The 22,463-nt window shown below is 40.3% G+C and overlaps 1 protein-coding gene across 2 annotated transcripts in view; it reads left to right on the top strand.

The window, feature by feature from the left end:
* BCAS1 (brain enriched myelin associated protein 1) overlaps positions 1-22,463 on the top strand; it is a 115,392-nt gene that overhangs the window by 40,195 nt on the left and 52,734 nt on the right. The gene's annotated exons all lie outside the window — the stretch shown is intronic.

The raw sequence follows: 22,463 nt of genomic DNA, 5'->3' as shown, positions 1-22,463 counted from the left end.
AGGAGATCGAGACCATCCTGGCTAACACAATGAAACCCCATCTCTACTAAAAATACAAAAAATTAGCCAGGCGTGGTGGCGGGCACCTGTAGTCCCAGCCACTTGGGAGGCTGAGGCAGGAGAATGACAGAGCGAGACTCTGTCTCAAAAAAAAAAAAAAAAAAAAAGTAAGTCGATACTTTCATTTATTCATGCAACAAATATGAGTATTTTCTTTGTGCCAGGAATGATTTTAGATTCCCCAGCAGGTAGAACAGTGTACTTCATGGGAGCTTTCCTTCTAGTGGAGAAACCAACAATTTAAAAAAGAGAATTAACAAGCAAACACTTCCAGAGTTTAGAAAGAGCTCTGAGTGAAATAAACAGAGTTTTGAGATAGAAAGTAGACAGGAGAGTGAAAATTACAACTGGGTGAGGAACAGAAACAGAGAAGTGTTTAAACAGTCAGTGAATAGCATGTGACTTTTTCTTTCTTTCTTTGCACGGGCCAAACAATTCTTAGAAAGTCTGCAACCTAATTCTGGCAGCATTCAAAACTGTTTTCTCGCTTTGGGGAAGTGTTTGTTAAATAGATGACGAATGTGTTCTAGGCTGTGGATTATTAGTTTTTTGTATTTAAAGGCAGGTTTTCTGGTGTGGTTTTTGTTTGTTTGTTTTTTGTTTTTGTTTGTTTGTTTTCCGTAACATTGGGTATTTTTCCTTTAGTAAATGTGAAATGCTGTCACCAGTCTGGAAGGTTGTGCTTGTTAGGAACTAATCATGGAACAGAAGAATCTTCCACAAATCCCTTTTGCCCAGTGTGGCTTACCCTGGGAATCACTCTTCACTCACTCTGCCTGCAGCAGTATTTTTCCATTTTAAATCACACATATTGGCCGGGCGTGGTGGCTCACGCCTATAATTTCAGCAGTTTGGGAGGCTGAGGCAGGAGGATCACTTGAGACCAGGAGTTCAAGACCAGCCTGGCCAACATGGTGAAACTCCATCTCCACTAAAAATACAAAAATTAGCCAAGCATGGTGGTGCACGCCTATAATCTCAGCTACTCAGGAAGCTGAGGCATGAGAATCGCTTGAACCTGGGAGATGGAGATTGCAGTGAGCCGAGATCACACCACTGCACTCCAGCCTGGGCAACAGAGCGAGACTCCACCTCAAAAAAAAAAAAGAAAAGAAAAGAAAAAAAATCACACATAAGGGAACTATACTTAAGAGTGTGCCAACTCATGTGTCCTTAGGACTATCCCCAAAGCAAAGCCTGCTGCCAAAAGGGAAACAAGAGAAGAACATTTCATTGCTTAATTCTCTACCCACATTTTACTTGCCATTGGAACTCAAGTTGACAAATTCACTTACCCCTCAAGCAGAGGAGTTGCTGAGAGAGAAAAGAGAAAATGTACACTAGCTTTATATGGGAAGCAAGTGTGCGCTGCTTTCTTAGATAGATTTCTTTCCCCCCTCCCCCTATGTGAACAACACACAATGCTTTATTTAATCTTACAAATGTAACATCTCCACATCAGTTAATAACTATGGATTAATGATGATGTACCATGCTAAGGCCCTGGGCTAGACTTCTGCTACCCCCGTGTGAGATGAGCCTTAAGTATCCTGAGGTTATGTCCACAGGGTAGTAAAACAGGTAGTGATGTTGTGATTTACAGTAGAGAGTATCACACTGGATAATTGGTCCAACCCGGCTTGGTTCAATTAGTATAAGCAGCTGAAATTAACATTGCCTCTCTCTTCCCCAAAAGAGGAGGAAAAATGGCTAAGTGGAACATTTTTATATCTGTGTTATCCAGACTCAATTTCCATCTCAGAAAAGATGCCAGAGGACAATGGAAATCTAGATTTCTTGGTTTTATATTTTCATGTTATTTTATTTCCCTCTGAAGTCTTAGATAATTTCTTAATCAACTACCTGGACCACTAAGAAGCTTGTTTCCACCGTGGTGCTTTGGCAGTATGCAATTTTAAAGTCTTCAAACACACATGCTTTCTGAATGAGCAAATCTGCATTTAAGAATTTATTGATTGATAGGTCAGGAGGGTGACTATAGTTTACTGTACATTTCAAACTAGCTAGAATAGAATAAGTCGAATGTTTTTAGCATGAAGAGAAGACAAATATTTGAAGTGATGAATATCCCAAGTACATGAATTTGATCTTTACAAATTATATGAATGTATTAAATTATCACACGTACCCCAAAATTATGTACATCTATTATGCATCAATAAAAAATGTTTGAAAATAATGTATTGAGAACATGATCAATATTTCATGGACGGGGCTTTAAAAAATTTCCAGTATTTTCTGTAAGAAAAAAAGCTGAAATGATCCAATAGGTCTTTCGTATTGATTGTGGCACACCCTTACACTAGACACCATAAACGAGGGTGACATAAAAATAGAATTGGTCAGGTGAAGAAAGTGATAGTATAATGTTAAATGAGAAAAGCAGATTTCAAAATAGCATGCAGAACAATCTCCTCTAGGTAAAAATGATCTCTGCCTGCCTGTGCCACAGCTCTGTCATCCCACCCAAAGAGCAGCATGGAATAAAAAATTGCAAATTGTTGACAGCAGTTGACTTTCAGTAATAGAATAATCGATGCATTTCATTTTACTCTTCGTTATCTGTGTTTTCTCTTTTTTATAAAAGGAGCACTGTGGTGAACCACCAATCTAACTAAAGGTAAAAAAATACCACCGTCTAGGTAATTTCTCGATTCCTCCTCTAGACTGCATTAAGAGGCTGAGGATTCCTGAGCTGTGTTAATTAGAAATTGCCACAGGCTGCTAGCAACAGTTCAACAAGAGGTTACTTTCCTCTAACGATAATTTCCAAACTATGCCACCCAGAGCTTATGTGACAATTCATTGTTCAGAAAGAATAACAACTTTTTAAATATACTTATAGCTAATGTGTAATCATCTCCAGCAGGAGATCACAAAGAGAAATGTTGTCCTAAGTGGGCAGATTTGAAGCCCTTTCATAATTGGATTTCCTATGGTTGTGCTGTCTGTGTTCTTTCCCTGTTTTTGCCATGGGCTTGAAAGATGTGAATGCATTATTTTAAAAAAACTACTCATTGAATTTTTATCAGTTGATGTGATTTGGGTAGGAGTAGTGGAAAAAATAAAAGTACAGAATTACCTACATTAATATATATTTATTGACCTTCCTTCAGTGGCTTTGAGCACTGTAGTAAAACAAACTTAAAAAAAAAAAAGAGTTTGGGCATGGTGGCTCATGCCTGTAATCCCAACACTTTGGGAGGCCAAGGTGGGTGGATCACCTGAGGTCAGGAGTTTGAGATCAGCCTGGCCAACATGGTGAAACCCCATCTCTACTGAAAATACAAAAATTAGCCGGGCATGGTGGCACATGCCTGTAATCCCAGTTACTCCAGAGGCTGAGGCAGGAGAATCACTTGAACCTGGGAGGCGGAGGTTGCAGTGAGACGAGATTGCACCATCGCACTCCAGCCTGGGCAACATCTCAAAAAAGAAAAAAAATCATAGTCTGCTTAGGAAATTCTGAGATTCTGCAAAATATTTTTAGTATTGGTCTTCACATTCCTTCCTGCTTGCATATTAATTTGCTTTCCTTTCTAGGCAAACTGGGGGACAAATTCTATCTTCAAAAATTAACCAAACCCTATTTTTCTTCCTGAATCTGACAATGGCTACACACAGGTGACAGTGTTTTCAGAAGAAGAAAAATGAAGACTTCATGATTGTCCAGAGACTATTGTTGTCCAGCAAATCGAACCCTCTGTGCTAGAGTGATATTCTCTGGGGAGAGGAAGCAGAGCCTTCCCTTTTATCCCAGGCAGCGTGGGGCTCAAATTTCTGACAGATGGAAAGGAGTGGAGTCATGAGTTTCTGTACCATTCAACATTTTTCACATAAATTTTCTTGTGTTCACCTGTACTTTCGGTACTGATTTGTGGTGTTAAGACTAAGAGTAAAATCAGTGCTACACAATGAGGAAATCTAGATGGAGTAGAGGCATCACAAGTCATTCCAGACAAGGCTTTTTAAGCCTTATCTTATATTTTCACTTTAACAACGTAGATCTTGCTTAAAGGAGTCTGAAGTCCAGCTGACAATAGTTGAAAGAAAGTGCCAGAAGTTCCATATGGGCCTTATTACAGACAATCAAATTATGATAAGGCGGCATTATTTTTCAACATGACAAATTGTAATCACTTTAGCAGTGTTCCTATCTGTTTGCTCTTTGAAGCCAACAAAAAAGAAAATATATATAAACTTCTCACACAGAGGTGAAAAACAAGCTAACACCATGGACACCTGTTTGCTTAAAAACAGTTTCCAGGTATTTTCTGGAGAATGTTTCTGTTTCCGTATAATGTTGTTTGCTGAGAATGATTCGGAGGCCTGATGAGAATAGCAGCAGCACCTACAAATAACATGTTTAAAGCACAGGCCACACACTGGTGGCCTGAAGGCTGGACTCTCATCACAACTGTGCTTAGTTTGGCCCTCTTGATGTTTTTAAATTTTTTTAGTTAATCATGCATATTTTGCTTTAGTCTTCATTTTAATACGTAACATATTCACTCTGTTCAAAACAAAAAATTATAAAATGCCACCCAGCAGATAATTGCTGTTTGTATTTTTTAATGTATCTTTCGAGGGTTTCTTTGAGCATATATAAGAAATAAAACATAAATTCTTATTCTTTCTTTTTTACACAAACGGTAACATAATATGCACTCTGTTCTATTCCACGCTTGTTTTCAGTTAACAATACTTTCTGTATCTGTAGGGAGCTTCCTCACTTGTAATGCCTGCAGAGTATTCTGTTGAATGGTTGTACCATGAGTTATTTAACCAGGACCCCATTAATGCCCATTGGCTGGCTTCCAGACTTTCGCTGTTAACCTCACTGCAATGAATAACCTTGTACATTTGTTATTTCACACGTGTGAGTTTAGGTTTATCCTCTACATCAACTCTTAGAGATGGAAATACAGGGTAAAAGAATATATCCTTTTTACAGTTTTGGTACACAATGCCTCTCTGCCCTCCATCAGGATTGAATTAGTTTATACTTGTAACAGCAATGCATGATTGCCTTCTTCACACAAGCTTGGCCAATGAATGTTTTTGTAAACATTTGGATTTTTTTACTTTTCGATCTTCCTTTTCATGACTTCTGGATTTCTAGTCATACACACAAAAGCCTTCTCAATCCAAAATGAAAAGATGTTTTCCATGTTTCCTTGTAGTATTTTTAATCTATTTGGATTTTATCCCGGTAGAGGGTTGAGTTGTGACACCAAGTTAATTTTTTTCCAGATGGCTGCTCTGTTTTTCCTACATCTTTTATTTAAAAGTTCTTCACTTCCATAGATTTTAGGTATCATCTTTATCATATACTAAATTCCTATATGTCTTTGGAATTTTACCACCTTGTTATCATCAGCCATACAACGTATGCATGTATGCCTGATGCTAACATATGTTGTATGGTTGATGGTAACATATGTTGTATGGCTGATGGTTACAAAGTAGAAAAATATACAGCAGAGAAAAGGAATAAAGTGGCAGGAACTTAAAATAGGAAAGGACTTGGTGAGAAGATAATATTTGAGTAAACATCTGAAGGAAAGGAGATAGAATCAGTGCAGCACGGCACTGAAAAACCTTTGGCCTCTGAAATCAGCTGGGCCTGGGATCAAATCCCAACTCTGCTTTATGACCTTAGGCAAGTTATTTATTCTTTCTGTGCATTAATTTCTTCATCTGTATAATTGGAATTACAAACAGTGCGTGCTTCATGGGATCGTTGTAAGAATTAAACGGGATCTTTTTAACAAGCTTAGCACTGGGCCTGACACATAAAGGCTGATCATTTTTACGGTTATCATGGACACTTATTTTGTCATTACACACTCCTTAAATAATTCATGGCTGCAAAATATTCCATCACACATTGTTATGGGTTAATTTCACATGTTAAAACCACATGCGAATTTATTTAACTGCAGATCCCAAAAGTTCAACTTTTTAAGTGGTTCTTCGTTGTTGCTCTTCCAGAACTATCCTATCAAGCTTTTTTTTTTTTTTTTTTTTTTACTTTTTAACTTTGAAATTATTGTAGATTCACATGCAGTTGTAAGAAATAGAACAGTTATCCCTTTATCCAGTGTCACTCAACGGTAACATCTGCAGACCTATAGTGCAATATCACAACCAGGATATTGACAATGATACAATCAAATAGAGAACATTTTTATCCCCACAAGGATACTGCATACTGACTGTTCAGGTGCATCCACTTCCCTCTCACCCCCATCCTTTTCTTACCTCCTGCAACCACTAGTCTGTTCTCCATTGCTATCGCTTTATTATTTCAGGAATGCTATCTAAGTAGTATCATACAGTGGGTACCCTTTTTTACATAGGCTTTTTTCCCCTTCAGCATAAATCTCTGGAAGTTAATCCGAATCACTGAGTGTCTTGGTAGATATTGGTCCTTTTCAACTGCCAAGTAGTATCCCATGCTGTGGAAGTACCAGTTTGATGTTTGGTTGTTCCAACTTTGAGGCTATTGTAAATAACTTTGATATAAACATTAATGCATAGGTTTTTGTGTGAATATAATTCTTCATTTCTCTAGGAGAAATGACCAGGAGTGCAATCACTATAGTTGCATGTTTTATTTATTTATTTATTTTTATTTTTTGAGATTGGATCTTGCTCTGTTGCCCAGGCAAGTGCAGTGGTGCCATCTTGGCTCAGCCACCCAGGGTCAAGTGATCTTCCGGTCTCAGCCCCCAGAGTAGCTGGGATTACAGACACTTGCCACCACGCCCTGCCTGCATGTTTAATTATTTAAGAAACTGTCAAACTGTTTTCTATTCTGCCTGTATCCCTTTACATTTCTACCAGCAATGTAAAGTGATTACATTGTAAAGTGAGTAATCGAGTTTCTTGCATCCTTCCCAGCATTTAATAGTCACTATTTTTTGCTTTAACCACTTTGATGGGTGCATAGTGATGTCTCGTTATGGTTTTAATTTGCATTTTTCTAATGGTTGATGAGATTGAACATCTTTCATGTGCTTATTTGCCATCTGTATATCCTCTGCAATGAAATGCCCCCTCACGTCTTTTGCCCATTTTCTAATTGGATTGTTTTGTTTGTTTTTAATGTTGAGTTTTAAGAATTTTTTTCTTTTAAATGTATTCTAAATACTAGTCTCTCGTCAGATATGTGGTTTGCAAATATTTTCTCCCACTCTCTAGTTTCCCTTTTCATCTTTTTAACAGGATCTTTTACAGGGCAAAATTTTTTAGTTTTGATGAATTCCAATTTATTATGTTTTCTTTTTATGGATTTTGCTTTTGGTCTTTGGTCTTTTATGGATTTTTTAACCATAGGTCTCAGAAATTTTCTCTTATTTTTTTCCTAAAAGTTTTATATTTGAGGTTTTATGTTTAAGTCCACGATCTCTTTTGAGATAATTTTTATATAAGATGTGAGACTTAAATTGAGGTTCTTTCTTTTCCTCTATAGATGTCAAATTGCTCTAGCACAATTTGTTGAAAAGACTATCTTTATTCTGTAGAATTGCTTTTACACCTTTGTCAGAAGTCATCTGGGCATACTTGTGTGGGTCTTTTCTGGCTTCTCTATTCCATTTGTTCTATATGTCTATGTCTCCACCAATACCATACAGCCTTGCTTACTGTAGCTATATAACAAGGCTTGTGATCAGATAGACTGATTCATCAATTTATATTTTAAAAAATTATTCTAAATCCTTTGTCTTTCCATATAAATGTTAGAATAACCTCATCTATCTCTACAAAATGTCTTGCTACAGGTGCTGGAATTTTGACAGGAATTGCATTAAACCTGTATATCAATTTGGGGCAGATTGACATCTTTACTATGTGAGTCTTCCAATCCATGAACATTGTATGTCTCTCCATTTATTTAGGTCTCCTATGATTTCTTTCATTAGCATTATATAGCTTTCAGCATACAAGTTTTGCACATGTTTTGTGAGATGTAAACCTTAGTATTTCATTTTCGTATGATTATTATGGTATTTTTAATTTCAGTGCCCATGAGTTCGTTCCTAGTACATAGAAATCTAGATCATTTTTGCATGTTTATCTTGTATTCTTCAGCCTTGCTGAACTCAATTATTAATTCTAGGTGTTATTCTGTTGATTCCTTGGGATTTTCTAATTTTGAAAATAAAGAAATTGTCTAATTTTGCCATCTTCTCTGGGGACAGTTTTATTTCTTCCTTTTCAATGTGTATTCCCTATATTTATTTTCTTGCCTTAATATACTTCCTAGAACGTCCACTACTATGTAGAATACAAATAATGAGAGCTGACATCCTTGCCTTGCCCCTAATCTTAGGAGAAATGCATTCAGTCTTTCAGAATTAAGGATAATGTTAGTTCTCAATTTTTATTTTGTAGATCGTCTTTATCAAGTTGAGGAAGCACCCTCTGTTACTGTCTTCCTTAGAGATTTATCATGAATGCAGGATTGAATTTTGTTGAATACTTTTTCTGCATTCACTGTTGTGATCATGTGACTTTTCTTCTTTAGTCTGTCACTATTGTGGATAACATCAACTGATTTTCAAATATTAATCAAGCTTGCAAACCTATAGTAAATCCCATTTGGTTATGATGTATACTTCTTTTGACATATTGCTGAAATCTACCTGCTAATATTTTGTAAAGAATGTTTGCATCTATACTCATGAGGCATATTGATCTGTAGGGTATTTTTCATTTTTTTGGTGCCATTTTTATCTGTTTCTGGTACCAAGTTTTTGGTAACTATCTTTATAAAATAAATTAGTAAGCATTCCCTCTTCTGTTTTCTAGGAGATTTCATGTAGAATTGGTGTAATTCTTCTTTAAACATTTCATAGAATTCTCCAGTGAAGTCTTCTGGGCCTGAAGACTTCTTTCCTGGAAGTTTTTAAATTATGAATTCAATTTTCTTAATAGTTATATGGATATTTAAATCATTTATATCATATTGGGTCAGTTATAATAGTTTGTGTTTTTTGAGCAAATGTTCCATTTTGCCCGTTGTCAAATTTATGTAGGTAGCATTGGTTATGGCATTCTCTTATCCAGTTTTGTGCCTGATACTGGTAATCTGTATCTTGACTCTCTTGCTCTCCCTTTTTTGTTGTCTTCTGTGTCTCTACTAATAGAGGTTTTTGCTGCTGCTTCTCTCTGTCTCTCCCATTATGCTGTTGATTTCACTCACTGGGCTTTTGGTTTTCATTATTATACCTTTCAATTCTAAAATTTCCATTTTAGTTATTTTTATATCTTCTATTTCTTTGCTGGGGCTTTCTATTTTTTCATTTGTTTCAAGCACTGTTACAATTGTGAATTGAAGCATTTTATTGTGACTACTTTAAAATCTTTGTCAGAGGCCGGGCACAGTGGCTCACGCCTGTAATCCCAGCACTTGGGAGGCCAAGGCGGGCAGATCACTTGAGTTTAGGAATTTGAGACCAGCCTGGCCAACATGGTGAAACCCATCTCTACTAAAAATGCAAAAATTAGCTGGGCGTGGTGGTGCACACCTGTAATACCAGTTGCTCAGGAGGCTGAGGCAGGAGAATTGCTTGAACCCGGTAGGCAGAGGCTGCAGTGAGCCAAGATCGTGCCATTACACTCCAGCCTGGGTGACAGAGCAAGACTCCATCTCAAAAAAAAAAAAAAAAAAAAAATCTTTGTTAGATAATTCTAGCATCTCTGTCATCTCATTTCCATGTTGACGTCTATTGATTGCCTTGTTTTATTATGTTTGAGGCCTTCTTAGTTCTTGGTATGACAAGTTATCTTCAATTGAAATCTGACCATTTTCATATTATGAGACTGCATCTTGCTTAAACTTTCTATTTTAGCTGGCTGTCCCGGACACCATTCCAGCAGTACTGGGGCTGCTACCTCATTACTGTCAGGTGGAGGCAAACATCCAGGTTTCTCACCAGCCTCCATTGTTGGGGGGCGGGGGTACACTCCTTATTACTACTGGGTGGAGGCGGGAGTTTTCTGCTCACATGACCTTCACTGATACCACAGTGGAGGTCTCATTACCACTGGCTGACACTAACTCCACTGGGTCTCTTCTCACACCACCCCAGTGGGGAAAGGGAGGAGCATCTCATTACTCCTGGGTGGGGTTGGAAGTCCAGGCTCCCCATGTGGTCCCCGCGGACACCATGGTGGGGAGGGCTTATTACCAACCGGTGAGGATGAGAATCCCAGCTCCCTACTTAGCCTCACAGATGCCATCTTGCAGGGGTATTGGGATAACCTATTACGCTCTTGTGAAAGTGGAAGTCTAGGCTCCCCACTTGGCTTTCTCTGGCATGGGAGATGGTGAGACCACAGAATGTCCTGTGGTATTTGGCTGGAGTAGTATGGTCATTGTCTAAAAGTTTTCTGTCTTGCCAGATTGCCCTTTCCTGGTCCTTTAGTCAGAGAGAGTAGGCTTTCGGAAAGGATTTGTGAGTATGTCAGAGCCTATAGGTGTTTCCAGGTTGCTAATTTCTTCAACTCCAAGTCTGGGGTACTTGAGGCAAAAAGAAAACCCAAGGAATTCACCATCGTGTTTTTCCTCGGGTCCTCAGCTGGTCTGCCTTCTCTTCTCCACCTTTCAGAATCCTTTTATGTATGTTTTCTCTATAATGTCCAGGGTTCTTCATTGTCCTTGGTGAGAGGAACAGGAGAAAGTGTGTGTGCCCCATCTTCCCAGAAGCAGAAGTCTTATGTTATTTTTTAATGTCAATCTAAGAAGAAAAAAAAATATTTCAAAGTAAGGGCTTAAGTTCAAGCTGAGAATTTCACCTGGAAAGGCCATAAAACTCTCACTCAGGAAGAGCCACAGGCAAACCTACTCCTTGCCCTGGGCCGGCAGATCTTGCTCCTCCATAGCTACTGTCTGTCCAAGGCAGGAGACATTACTGCAGTTGGGAAATCAGGGAAGCAGAGAGGCTAGAGAAGATGTCATGGGGCAATGCAGAAAGGCAGCGGGCTCCTGTGTTCCTGGAGTTCTTTTGAACTGTGTCCGCTCCAGTAGGGTTCTTTCTCCAGGTTACGGAAGTACTCGCAGCTTTCTTCCTCATTCAGAGGGCATCCAACGTGGCAGATCCTGATGGCCACCTAGATCCATAGGGTCCACTTGATATTTTAGTAATTCCTAGTCCCTTCAGCTGACATCACTGTATTCCATTTTGTTTTGAGAAAGTTCAATAGATATCCCCTGTATGTCTAGCCCTGGAACCACAAAAAAGAATCATTGCCTTGCAGCCCTTTAGGAAACCCAATCAGGACAGGAGCTGGGGGCAACCTAGACATAGCCCCTTTTATTTTCTGTGATGAGCACTGGGGAGCACGTGGGCTGTCAGGCCGGAGTAGCTCAGAGCAGTGGACCCAGGCTGGGGATCAGAAGAGCTACCTCCTTGCCTCCACGCCAACTTCAGAGAACCTTGCCTACTGTCTAAGTAGCCAGCAGCCCATCACCTCACCCTCCGTGGCCTTGCCTTTTCTTTTCTCCTTAGCAGCCCTCACCACCTGAGTCATCTGTGAGATGTATTAGTTTATCTGTGTTTTTGTCCACTTCGGTTTTTTCCCTTGTGAGAATTTCAGCTCCCCAAGGACTGTGAGCTGTACTCTCACTGCCTCCATCAGTGGGAAGCACACAGTAGATATTTGATCAAAAATTTCTCTCCTAATCTTTCATGACACCGTAGGCAGGTCCCCAAACTTGCTGTGATTCAAAAGTCCTGTTCAATCCAACTTTTTTTTTTTTTTTTTTTGAGATGGAGTCTCACTCTGTCGCCCAGGCTGGAGTGCAGTGGTGCGATCTTGGCTCACTGCAACCTCCACCTCCTGGGTTCAAACAATTCTCCTGCCTCAGCCTCCACCGTAGCTGGGATTACAGGCATGCACCACCACGCCTAGCTAATTTTTGTATTTTTAATAGAGGCGGGGTTTCACCATGTTGGCCAGGCTGGCCTTGAACACCTGACCTCAGGTGATCTGCCTGCCTCGGTCTCCCAAAGTGCTAGGATTACAGGCGTGAGCCACCATGCCCAGCCCAATCCAACTTTAAAACTTTAATCACACATTCATTATAACATTCATCCCAATTCCTGCTAGAACCAAGCTCTGCCTTGACCATGGCCTGAGGTCCTTGCAGTCTGGAAGAAGGGGGACTTGCTTTTTTTCCTCTCCTCGCCCTCCCCTAATGCATGTGAGTTTAGGGAGGAGGGGTTAAGGGGAAAGGGCTCTAGGCTTTTTGCCTTGCAGATTGTTCTCTCCGACTCTCCATATCTTCTCCGTTGTGGGCATCCACATGATGTTTCTCTTCAGGGAATAGGTGGGGACTTCTCCACTTCAAAATTATGTGATGGAACCCTCTGCTGCTTCTGCTGCTGTTGAGCCCCTTTGCCCTGTGCCCACCATCCTGGTAAGGTAGAGTGAGGCTGCCTGAGCCCAAACACCTTCCATGGCACCTACTCCTTAAATGTCAGTCAACACTTCCTCAGTCTGACTCCAAATTATTGTTATAACCATCTTGCTTTTCATAACCCCCATACCTCTGCTGAACTGAATAACCTGCCCCCTAAACCCTCCCCAAACCCATCCCCACCTCATCTTTTTCTGCATTTCTCACATGCCTTCCTCCATGTCCACTTGACAGAAATTTCTCCATCACCATCCTGCATTCCTCCCTGTTTCTGCGAGTCTACTTGCAACCTATGCTCCATGGCCTTGGGCAAATGCTGCTTCATCTTCAAGTCTCCCTCTCCCTTCTAGTTCAGTCACTCTTGACCTTGGTGCACACTGGAATCACCTGGGGAGGTCTAAAAATATTGACATCTGAGCCTCACCTCCAAAAAGACTAATGTAATTGGTCGGGGTGGAATCTGGGTATTGGCATTTGTTTAAAAAGCTGCCCAGGTGATTCTAAAATCCAGTTATGCTGAGACCCAGTGGGCTGATAAAATTAACTTGTCTTTTTTTTCTATCTTGAGACAGGGTCTTGCTCTGTCACCCAGGCTGGAGTGCAATGGCACAATCATAGCTCACTGCAGCCTTGACCTCCCTGGCTCAAGCAATTCTCCTGCCTCAGCCTCCCAAGTAGCTAGGACCACAGGTGCATGCCACCATGCCTGGCTAATTTCTGTTTTGTTTTGTTTTGTTTTGTTTTGTTTCGTTTTTGCTTTGTTTCATAGAGACAAGGTCTCACTATATTGCCCAGGCTGGTCTTGAACTCCTGTGTTCAAGCAATTCTCCTGCATTGACCTCCCAAATTGCTGGGATTACAGATGTGAGCCACTGTGCTTAGCCTCACTTGTCTTTTTATCAGAGTACTTGTCCCTATCTACTGACCTTTATCCACCATAAGGCTCCAAGCATCTAGGAGAGAGGACAGTGTCAGATTCATTTTTGTAAATCTCACAGCTTACCACAGTGCTCAGTAATTAAATTAAACACAATAATAATAGCTAACCATTACTGAATGCTTCCTCTGTACTGCACATTCTCCTAAGTCCTTTATATGGATTATCCCATTTACTCCCTCAACAACCCTAAAAGGCAGGTGCTACTCATCACCCCACTTTTACAAATGAGCAAATTGCAACCTAGAGTTAGGGAAAGTGCAGTACTGCAGAGGTGTAGATGGCAGAGCAGGGATTGGACCTGGGCAGCTGGCCTCTGCACAGCTTGTATGTAGTCACATTGAGGGTTAGGATTTGGGGAGACACAAACTTTAAGTCCACAATACACAGTGAAAGCATAACTTCAGAGCCCATGCTAATGCTGTGTGGCCTCTGCACAGCTTGTATATAATGTAACTACCCCCACATAGTTACTGAGTGAGAGTGAATTCATGAATAGTGCTCCTGGGCAACACCTTACTTAGGCCTGTGGGGAATTTCTCAGTCTAGATTTATGTCTTGTGCCACTTTCATAATGACTCATCTTCAAGACACCTGTTCAGTTATTCATGTAATAGCTTTATTTAAAGTTTACTTTATACTGAACTTCACCTACACAAAAATATCCATAATATGAAAAGGTTGATGCTGGACATATTTTTCTAGTGCACATTGTCTTAGTTCAGGCTGCTATCAAAGTACCATAGACTGGATGGCTTATAAACAACAGAAATTGATATCTCACAGTTTTGGAGGCTATAAGTCTGAAATCAAGATGCCAGCATGGTTGGGTTCTTGTGAGGACCCTCTTCTGGGTTGCAGATGGCCAGCTTCTCATTGCACCCTGGAATGATGGAAAGAGGACTAGAACGCTCGCTGGGGTCTCTTTTATAAGAGCACTAATCCTATTCATGGGGGCTCCACCCCATGACCTAGTCATCTCCCCAAGGCCCCACCTCCTAATACCATCACATCAGAAGTTAGGATTTGAACACATGAATTTTGGGGAGACACAAACTTTCAGTCCACAATACACATTAAAAGAATAACTGTGTGTGCGCACGGACATACCACTTAAATAAAATCGCCTTCCTCATATGTATATCAACACTCATCTGCTATAAATAGAATTCGCAGCCATCCTTCTAATCAACCAGCTTAACCGCTCGGATCCCAGTTATACCTCAGAGTTAGTTTTTAAAAGTTCAACTCATATTAGAACCTGTTTTTAAAAAGTACATCTCTTCCAAAGCAAAAGACTTTTCTCCCAGAATTAACCAGAAAACCTAACAAGACTATTAAGACCATGGCTTTTATTTGCTTTTAGTTTTATGAAGCTTCAGCTGTTCATGAGGCATTTCACAAGAAATATGCTTCCATTTAGAAAGAGTCCTGGGGCTGATTGAAACCCTTGTAGAATATGTGTATTATTGTTACTTTTAAAATACTCACCAAAATGTGCTTTTTGTATTTTTGCAGCCATTTCACAAAAGCCCCATTTTTAATGCAAATTATTCCAACCTGGCCTTTGGTGTTAGGCTGGTCTAAGTGCGTAATCTAAGTACCAACTGAGTGCTGAGAACTGTGGTATAGAAATCAGAGAAGGGGACAGAGTCCATGGGTGGCCTGACCCAGAAAAACGTCAGTGGGAGAGGGAGACTTGATTCCAATCGTGAAGAATAGATTTCAAAAGGGAAGACAGAAGCTGGAGAGCACAGTGTACAAAGGCATAGAAAAAAGAATTTACTCCATATCCTTTCATCCTTTAACAAATGTTTCTCCTGAATCTACTCTGTGTCAGGAACTTTGCAAATTGTATGGCGTTTTCATTGCTTTTTTTTTTTTTTTTTTTTGTCTGTTTGGCTAACATTTATTGGACACTTCTATACTAGGCATTATGCTAAGGAATTTACATGCATTATTTCTTATGGAATCTCACAACGAATTATACCAGGCAAGGTTTATTATTAATCTTGTGTTCCATGAGAAGACCTTGTCTCAGAGAGGCTAAGACCCCAGCTGGGGTTCCTCAACCTGTGAGTGGAGCTGGGAGGTGAATATGGAGTCTTTGTCAGGCACTGGAACTTTTATCAACCACTTGATCTTGTTGTGAATGAGACACACGCAGTGCCTGTCCTCAAATGCCCAGCTGAGCAGGTGATACTGGCAATTAATCAATTATGATTCAGTATGATGGGTACTGATGAGAGGGGAATTAGGAAAACAAATAGCAGTAAGAGATAATGAGCTTCAATTCTTGTTTGCAAAATTACTCAATTGAATATCAGTCTATGGGAAAGAAAGAGAGATTGATCATTGACATTCATTCTTCCCTTCATTTATTCATTTATAAATAATGTTCATAATCATTATCACTAATTAATATAAAAAGATCTGCTACACCCCTAGAACAAGATTTATTATTAATTTTGGTGACAAAGTTCATATTTCAAATACACTTATTAATTTCAAATTTAGGGAGCTCACTTCTTTTCAGACCTGATTTGATCCTCATTGCTGTTCACATGATAATGTAGCTCAAGATTCATGCATCACCGAAAACGAACTCACCTGTAGCCAGCTACAGGAAGTCAACACTGTCTACTATTAACAGAGTAGAAGCTTTCAGCTAAGGGAGAGTTACAGGAACTGGCTTTGCCCTCTTGCCTAAAACAGATGAAAACCTGGACAAAAAAACCAAACAACAATTTTTAAGACTGTTTTAAGATATCAGGCAACAAGGATAGGTGTTCTCTGAGAGACAGGACATAAGAGATAATCCCTGTGTCTGCTCCTGCCTACTGCCTTGAGAGGGTTTCCAGCCCATAGCCTAGGGGGAAGGAACTGAGGCAGAGCCCAGCAGGCTCCCTGAGCCCAAGGTGGCCAGAGTTCATAGACAAAGCATCAGAGGAGAGAGAGAGAGATACACAGAGAGCAAACTCCAAGGGTCTGTCAAAGGTCCTCACATAGTATGAGGCAGAGAGCTGACCAATATGTTCATATGAGGAAACTAGCAAAGACTGAAGGGGAAAAAAAAAAAACCAACCACCAGAAAGTCATTTACACAGGGCCAGAGAGAGTGCCTTCTCTCACCAGCCAGACTAGAAAACCTCATTATTAATAAGGCACTGGGTAGAGTAGTCACAGGGTCTTTGCTCATTAGCGAGAAAATATTAGCTTCCTAGACTAGACACGATTTTGGTCCTGCCTAATGTAACTGCCAATGGGTTATTTTTGTCCGCTGCCCAGACAAAGCCAATTTATCAAGACAGGGGAATGGCAATAGAGAAAGAGTTTACTACACATAGAGCCAATTAAATGTGAGATTAGAACTTTTTTATTACTCAAATCAGCTTCCCCCCAAAATTCAAAGGCTAGAGTTTTTTAAAGTCAGTTTGGTGGGCAGATTGCTAAGGCGTGGAGAATGCTGATTAGTTGATTGGGGGCAGAATCATAGGACATCAGAGATGTCCTCTTGTACTGAGTCAGTTCCTGGGTGGGGGCCGCAAGCCCAGATGAGCCAGACCAGAATGCAGGGTCTGAAAAATATCTCAAACACCAATATTAGGTTTTACAGCAGTAATGCTATCCATAAGAACAACTGGGGAGGTTAAGAATCTTGTGGCCTCTGGCTGTATGACTCCTGAGCCATAATTTCTAATGTTGTGTCTAATTTGCTAGTTTTACAAAGGTGGACTGGTCCCCAAGAATAAAGGGGGCTTGTTTGGGGAAGGGACTGTTATTATCTTTGTTTCAAAGTTAAACTATAACTAAATTCCTCCCGAAGTTAGTGTGGCCTACCCCCAGGAATGAACAAGGGCAGCTTGGAAGTTAAAGGCAAGATGGTGTTGGTTAGGTCAGATCTCTTTCACAGTCATAATTTTTTCACTCATAATTTTTGCAAAGTCAGTTTCACGAACAAATCTTAAAAGCCAGAACTAAAAGGATCAAACTGATTTTAAGTATCTTAACTACCTCCAAAAACAAAGTTCAAAAATATTTATAGGAACACAAAATATCCAGCCACCCAAACAGGTAAGATTCACAATGTCTGACATGCAAACAAAAATTACCAGGGAAGCAAAGAAGCAGGAAAATGTAACTCATGATGTGAAGAGAAATCAACCAAAACCTACCCAGAACTGACACAGGTGTTAGAATTGGCAAAAAAATAAAATAAAAATAAAAAGGATTAGCATAAATGTGTCTCATATGTTTGGAAAGTTAAGTAGAGACATAGAAGATATATTTTTAAAATCCAAATCAAATTTCTAGAGATAAAAACTACAGTGTGTGAGGTAAAAAATACACTGGATGACATTAACAACAGATCAGACAATGCAGAAAAAAATTTGTGAATTTAAATACACAGCAATAGAAACTATCCAAAAGGAACCACAGGGAAGTGGGTGAAAAGGAAGGGGGCTTTTTCAAAAAGAAGGAAGAAAGGAACATTAATTGGCTACAGGATAACTTCAAGTAGGCTAGTAGGCAGGTAATTGGAGTCCATGAAAGGAGAGAAAAGGAGAGAAGAAAAAATATTTGAAATCATAATGGCTAAAAGTTGATGATTGATACTCTCACTTGGATTAAATCATTTGTTCATTCATTCACTAGTAATTTTTGAGATTGTACCATGTGCACAAGTCTGGGTGCTGGGGAAACATAAGGGAGAAAAAGAACCTTCATTGGTTTATATTCCAGTGAAGGGAGAGGAACAAAACACAAAATGACAAGTGAGAGTTTTAATATAATTCTCAGTCTTGCCACTGAGAGCCAGATAATTCTTTGTCCTGGGCATTGCAGGAGTTTTAGCAGCATGCCTGGCATCTATCCTCCAGATACCAGTAGTAGCTCACTAACCCGCTACTCGTGACAATCAAAAAAATGTCTCCAGACATTACCAGATGTCCCTGGGGGGAAGAGGAGCCAGTAATATATTAGAAGTGAAATATACTAGGAGAAAAATAAAGCAATTAGCAGCATCAGATATGCTGGGATATATTATAGCAACTTAAAGTAGAGTGGTAAAGAAAGACCTCGATGAAAACGTGGCCATTGGCTCAGGCGCAGTGGCTCATGCCTGTAATCCTAGCACTTTGGGAGGCCGAGGTGAGGGGATTACCTGAGGTCAGGAGTTCAAGACCAGCCTGGCCAACATGGTGAAACCCCATCTCTACTGAAAATACAAAAATTAGACAGGCATGGTGGCACACACTGTAATCCCAGCTACTTGGGAGGCTGAGGCAGGAAAATTGCTTGAGCCAGGGAGACAGAGGTTGCAGTGAGTCGAGATCATGCCACTGCACTCCAGCCTGGGTGACAGAGTGAGACTCTGTCTCAAAAAAAAAAAAAAAGTGACAATTGAAAAAGACTTGAAAGAAGTAAGGTCACATGCTCCTGGCAGGCAGAAGCTCAGCCCAGATGCAAAGGTCCTGAGGCAACAGCCTACTTGACATGTTCAAAGAAGAGCAAGCAGGTCACTGGGGTTACAAGAGTGACCCAGGGGGAAAATAAAACAAAAAAAACGGGCAGAAAAGCAATGAGAATGGAATAGAAGAGGGACACTTCTCCAGGAATGAGCAGGAGGGTCCTGTTATCACAAGGAGTGAGGAATGCTACTTAGGCAAAAACAAATGAATGCTTACGCTTGCCAACTGTGGCCTTGGACATGATGTTTAAACCTCTTTGGGCCTCGGTTTTCTCATCTGTAATTTGCCTTGCACAGTCTTGGCAAAGATTAGATAAGATAGATTTGTGAAGGCGCCTCGTAACTGTAAAGCTATACAAGCATAAACAAGCATTGTTTAAGACGTAAGGATGACACGGTTTAAACAAGTTATAAGTGCAGTACTTTTTGGGAGAGTTAAGTTATGAAGGGTTTTTACTGGTGGAATTTATGGATGTAGTCTATATTTATATACACTCCCTATGAGGATCTTGGTTTTCCACCACCTGGATTTAATTTATATGATGTTACATTTTACTGCACACACTATATAAGTTTAGCAAAGTTGACACTCATAGCCAAATAATCTATAGCATTTTAAGATGTTCAGTTCTGACAGGCCTGACTTATAATCCCCATATTGGCCCCTCTCAAGCTGTGTGACCTTAGACAAGTAACCTAAACTCTCTGAGCCTCATTTCATTGTTTGAAACTGTTAATTGTAATATTTGTCTCAGAAGATTGTTGTAAAGATCAAGTGACATATGTGTAATGCATTTATTTGTATAGTGGTTTGCATGCTGTAAATGTAAAATATTTGACATATTGACATTGTATATTATTCTATAATAAATAATGATATATTAAGATTAAGTGACCTTGTTCAAATTATACTAGCTTAGGAAAGAGAAAGCACTGGTGTACATGTAATGCTTAATAAGTAGTTGACGTAATTTGCACATCTGTCCTTGCCTAAATCTCATGTTGAATTGTAATCCCCTATGCTGGAGGTTTGGCCTGGTGAAAGATCACAGGGGTGGATCCATCATGAATGGCTTGGGCCATCTCCTTGGTGGTAACTGAGCTCTTGCTCTGTGTTCACACATGATATGGTCATTTGCAAGTTTGTCCCACCACCCCCTCCACTCTTTCTCTCTTGCTCCTGCTCTGACCATGTGCTGTGCCTGCTCCCACTTCTCCTTCCGCCATGATTGTAAGCTTCCTGAGGCCTCCCAGAAGCCAAGCAGATGCCAGTCCCATGCTTCCTGTAAAGGCTGCAGAACTGTGAGCCAATTAAACCTCTTTTCTTTATAAATTACCCAGAATCAGGTATGTCTTTATAACAACGCAAAAAATGGCCCAATAGAATCGTCCATTAAAATGAGTTGAATTGTATCTCAGTGGTTGGGATAGTCAACCCATATCAATTTATACTGCTTGTCCAGACACTGCCAACCCCAGAGGAGAAAGTATAAAATCCAGGAGTCTAAATGCAGTGCTACCATATCCCACTCTCCACTACTGAGAGAAGGGGTCAAAATAGAAATACCAAGTCTTCTGTGGGCTTCTGCCACCTCACACACTGCGAATTGTTAGAAATCGTTTTTGAGGAAACAGAAGTGTCTCCTTTCATTCTCCTCTAAGTAAGGGAACTGGCAGCATGGGGGCAGGGAGATGGTGTGGAGAAGGCGGAACCCACAGCCCTGGGTTGAAAGGAAGGACTACACGGGGATGAAAGGGAGGGCAAAGAGTGAAGACGATGCTCACCCAGCAGGTGAGAGTCGAGTCCGCCTCCCTCACTCCACCCACCTCCAGACCAAGCTCCCCACTGCCAGGCCACAACCACATGCACCAACCTGCCCAGCCTGGGTACATTTTAGGTCTCACTTGTCACAACCTCCGGTGCACCAAACAGCTTCTCAGACGCACCAATGTACCTGCAGGACCTCTCTGTTGAAACCTTCTCATTTTTTGCAAGAATATTCATCAAGTTTATATAATTTGCATACCTCTTGACCCAAAAATTTCACTTTTGATAATTTACCCAAAGAAAATATAGATACATATGAGTATTTAAAAATAAAAGTGTGAGATGTTCACTTTACTACTGCTTATAATACTCTAGATATACAACTATACACACTGTGAATGTCCATCGATAAGGATATTAGACAATAAACAATGTTATAACCAAGCAATGGAATAAATGTCACCTGAGTCGTAAAGAATGAGGCAGGTTTAGCTGTGTTGCAATGGGAAGTTTCTGTACTACTTTGTCACATGAGAATTTATGCTGGTACAGATAGCACTATTCTATGTTTGTAAAATTTTCATAAATGATACATATTTATTGAATGCCTTCTGTGGGCCTCGCTGTCCTTGGTACTTGAGAAAAGCACTGAGTGAAGTAGATATTATCCCTGTCTTTGTCGAGTTTATAGTCTAATGGGAGTATGAGGAAAAGCACAAAGACTGAGAAGTAAACAGAACTGCTGACACAGCAAAGATTTTTAAAAGGGCAAGGGACTCTGGTGGAGACGACAGTGGTGGGAGGACAGCCTTAGATGAATGTTTAGGGACAATCTCTCCCAAGAGATGACACTTATGACCTTAAGGATGGATGGAAATTACCTACGGGCAGACAGAGGAGCAGAATGTTTCAAACAGAGAGCCAGAAGTTTGGAAATAACCTGTGGTATGTTTGAAAAACTCAAAGAAAGTGGGCCAGAAAATGGAATGAAGGAGCACGTGGTACAGAGAGGATGGAGATTTAGGCAGGGGCAGACCATGTTAGACATTGGAGATCCTGCATCAGAGTTTGGGCTTGACTCCAAGAGCTGTCAGAAGCTACTGGAGGGTGGTAAGGAGTGGGAAGATGGGATCTGTTGAGTAAAGAATGTATTGTGAGGGTCAAGAGCCCAACCAGAGACAAGGCCAGGGCTGTTGCAGTCAGAAGGTGGAGAGGCAGTAGCTTCCTGTCCTGGGGTCGTGAGAGGTGAGATGGTGAAAGGAAGGCAGATTCAGAACGCATCCTACCCTCCTGAGGAGGTCGGGGAGAAAATCAGTTCCCCTATCACACCCCTTGCACGGATGAACCTCATATCTCAAAAGCAAAATAGTTATTTTTAAACACCCGTACTTTTTCTTTTTCTTTTTCTTTTTTTTTTTTTTTTTTTTAGTTGATATAATCCAACTCTGTGGAAATTGTGGGAAACACCATCTCTGGGGATAATGTACACATCATAGATAAGGAGACTATAAAGATGGAAAATATCGATACCTTACGCAACTTCTTTGCAGAATTGGAAGAAAAGGGTTTTTGTTTGAAATGCAACGTGCACTGCTGTGTTTGTTACCCTTTGGCTCCAAACAATGTCCCTCCAACCAACAGCAAATGCTGAATATGTTAGAAAGAGGGGGAGGGAAGGAAGAGTGACTCTTATAATCTCATGATTGTTCTGCACGCCCGTGGGCAGAAGAAGTATGGCTGGAATTAGGGGGTAAGAGAGAAAGGGGTGTGAAGCAAA

The sequence above is a fragment of the Pan paniscus genome, chromosome 21 (genome assembly GCF_029289425.2).
Source record: "Pan paniscus chromosome 21, NHGRI_mPanPan1-v2.0_pri, whole genome shotgun sequence".
Lineage (NCBI taxonomy): Eukaryota > Metazoa > Chordata > Mammalia > Primates > Hominidae > Pan > Pan paniscus.
The sequence above is the reverse complement of the archived record's forward strand: the minus strand, read 5'-3'. Positions and strand labels throughout refer to the sequence as shown.